The following is a 3,590-nucleotide window of genomic DNA, read 5'->3' as shown; positions in this document are numbered from 1 at the left end:
CTTGATGGTATGAGGTCCCCCTGTCTCACTGCTCACTTCTGTCTTTTATATCTCAAGAGATTGCCTCAGGACACAATCCAGTCTTGTAGATCAGGTCCTGCCTTACTAACACAACTGCCACCCATCCTCCCTCATTAGCATCATAGAGGCAGGATTTACAACATATAGGAAAATCACACAGTACCAGGAATCATGGCCCAGCCAAACCGATACACACGTTTTTGGGGGGACATAATTCAATCCATGACAGCTGCTAACCGAAAGGTTGGCAGTTCGAACTCATCTAGCAGCTCCAAAGGAGAAGGACCTGCTCCCATAAAGACCACAGCCTTGAAAACCATATGGGGGCAGTTCTACTCTGTTACATGGGGTCACTGTGAGTTGGAATCTACTCAACTACACACAACAACAAAAACACCATAAGGTTTACGCTAGCAGTGCTAGTAAGAAAGAAGTTAGGGGGCCATTCATCTCGTGCAGTCTTAAGCCCCATTCTGTCTCTGATCTGGTGTCTTGAGAATGCCTGATGCTGGTGACAAATGTAGAAGATGGAGTGGTCACAGACTCAAATGCATACAGGTGCAAGTAACAAAAATAAATGAAGTAGGTTTGTGTTAATTGGGGCAAATTGAGCAAATGATCCCAGTGCTGCCAGATCGCCTAATTTTTTAAGAGAAGCTAGAAATATGTTGTTTTTAAAACTGCTAACAGCGCCAATATTTAAATGTCGGTTAAAAATATAAACACAAACTCACCATGCAAGACAAATAATACCTACTGGTAGCCATATTTGGCCTACAGGTTACCGTGTGCAAGTGCTGATATAAACGGGGCGGCTCAATGCAAATCCACACATATGAACAATAAGAAAACACCCATGTTTACTTTGAAGTCCATTTCTGAAGCATACTGAGCAAGGTTTTTCTTCTTTTTTATTTCATGGCTTGAGATATTGTCGCTCGATGATCATTACCGGTTCATATTCTCTCGACAAGTCCCTTACTTGCCCCTTTCCATGCTTTTCTCACACTTCCCTCTCTGTGGACTCTCTTTCCTTACTTCTGCTGATTAAACCATCTTCATTTCCCAGCTGAGCTTAAATGCTACCTGGTCCATGCGAATTAAATACTGCACCATCTGTTCCTGTGTTGTTTATTTCTCATTTTCCACTTTGTACCGCAGCTCACGTTTCTCTCCCTCATCTTAGTGTCGCTCAGCATAGCTTATACTGTAAACAAGTCTTGAATCGGATGGGAGTCAAAATCTTGTACAGGGTGTGAATCTTCTCACCAGCTTGTCTGTATCCTTTCCCTTTGTTAAACCTGAGGGATCAAATTCTAGAGAAATCTGTGGTGCCTTGTCCTAATTCCTGCTCTCGGCATGTTCTTCCTATACCTAAATATGTCTACTCAAAAAAAAAAAAAAAAGAAACATTCAGCCATGTGTATTCTGCCAGTAACCACCAGCAAGTTCATTTTTTTTTAAGTTTCAATTAACTTTTTGGCCTTTTTAATCATAAATCTACTTGTTAGAAGCAAACCTGGGTGGTGCAAACGGTTAAGCACTCAACTACGAGCCAAAAGGTTCGCGGTTCCAACCCACCCAGCGGTGTCTGGAAAGACAGGTCTGGCAATCTGCTTCCAAAGGTCACAGCCTTGAAAACCCTGTGGAGCACAGCTCTACTCTGATACACACTGGGTTGTCATAAGTCAGAATCGACTCTACGGCAACTAATAACAGCAACTACTTGTTAGTGAAAGATTGAATTATTAGTACAATTATCACTAAATCATTTCATTAAAATTCACCTTTTTATTATTACATTCTGAGACAAGCATTCATCTCTTCGTAAATTATTTTTCTTTTTACGCATGTTGGACTTTTTTAGTGCTTAGATTTACCAGTTTTCTTTCCGTTTTGAAGGAAAGAATTCATAATAAATGTTTAAAAAATTGAACCTAGTTCACAACTACTGTGAACACTTCTACTGTGATTCTTTTTTTTTTTCTTCTTACTTTTTCAGTAGCTTCTGAAAGTTTCCCGTGGATTTTACAAGGCAGCTCTGAAAATGGGAATAAAATGATGAAATCTGAAAGCCCAGGAGGTGGTCTAGAGATGTGAGTACCTGATAGGCCTGTCTGAGCCAATTGATCCCTCCTACGCCTGTCAAGGACAGACTCCCTCTTCTCTAACCCTTTTCTCATTTGAGTGGGGTCTATAAGGAATCATAATTGTATGACTGAAAGGGAGGAGACTTGGCCTGCAGACCACGCAGATGGGCCAATTCACTGTCCAAGAGTTAGTTTTCATTGTGCAGAAATCTTAAATGTTTCTTTTCACTTAGCTGAGACTCAGCTTGGCCAGATAATTTTAGATGACACTGACCATGACCATCAAAGTTATGTCAAACTGCAAGCAAAAGTATATCTGCATGACTGTCCCTTTGTTGTCGTTGTTGGGTGTCATCAAGTCGATTTCGACTTATAGCCCATCCAGTGTGACAGAGTAGAATTGCCCATAGGGTTTCCTAGGCTGTAATCTTTTATCCTGCAAGAGCCTCTGGGTGGGTTCGAATTGCCAACCTTTCGGTTAGCAGTCAAGCACTTAACCACTGCACCACCAGGGATGCTTCTTCTGTAGCTGTCTTCGTATCCAAGAGATATCATTGCTAATGTCAGATGGATCTTGGCTGAAAGCAGAGAACAGCAGACAGATGTTTACCTGTGTTTTATTGACTATGCAAAGGCATTTGACTGTGTGGATCATAACAAATTACGGATAACGTTGCAAAGAATGGGAATTCCAGAACACTTAATTGTGCTCATGAAGAGCCTGTGCATAGACCAAGAGGCAGTCATTCAAACAGAGCAAGGGACTACTGTGTGGTTTAAAGTTAAGAAAGGTGTGCTTCAGAGTTGCATCCTTTCACTTGTACTTATTCTATACTTTATACTTATTCAATCTGCATGCTGAGCAAATAATCCAAGAAGCTGGACTATATGAAGAAAAATGGAGCATCGGGATTGGAGGAAGACTCATGAACAACCTGTGATATGCAGATGACACAACCTTGCTTGCTGAAAGGGAAGATGACTTGAAGCACTTACTGATAAAGATCAAAGATTACAGCCTTCAGTATGGATTACACCTCAACATAAAGAAAACAAAAATCCTCAAAACTGGACAAATAAGCAACATCGTGATAAACAGAAAAAAGATTGAAGTTGTCAAGGATTTCATTTTACTTGGATCCACAATCAGCCCCGTGGAAGCAGGAGTCAAGGATCAAACGACACATCGCATTGGGCAAATCTGCTGCAAAAGACCTCTTTAAAGTGTTAAGAAGCAAAGATGTCACTTTAAGGGCTAAGGTGCAACTGACCCAAGCCATGGTGTTTTCAATGGCCTCATGTGCATGCAAAAGCTGGACAATGAATTAGGAAGACTGAAGAAGAATTAATGCCTTTGAATTACAGTGTTGGTGAAGAATACTGATTATACCATGGACTGCCAGAAGAGTGAACAAATCTGTCTTGGAAGAAGTACAGCCAGAATGCTCCTTAGAAGCAAGGATGGCGAGACTTCGTCTC

This window comes from Trichechus manatus, unplaced genomic scaffold, assembly GCF_000243295.1.
Source record: "Trichechus manatus latirostris isolate Lorelei unplaced genomic scaffold, TriManLat1.0 scaffold00041, whole genome shotgun sequence".
Classification (NCBI taxonomy): Eukaryota; Metazoa; Chordata; class Mammalia; order Sirenia; family Trichechidae; genus Trichechus; species Trichechus manatus.
This window is presented reverse-complemented; position numbering follows the sequence as displayed.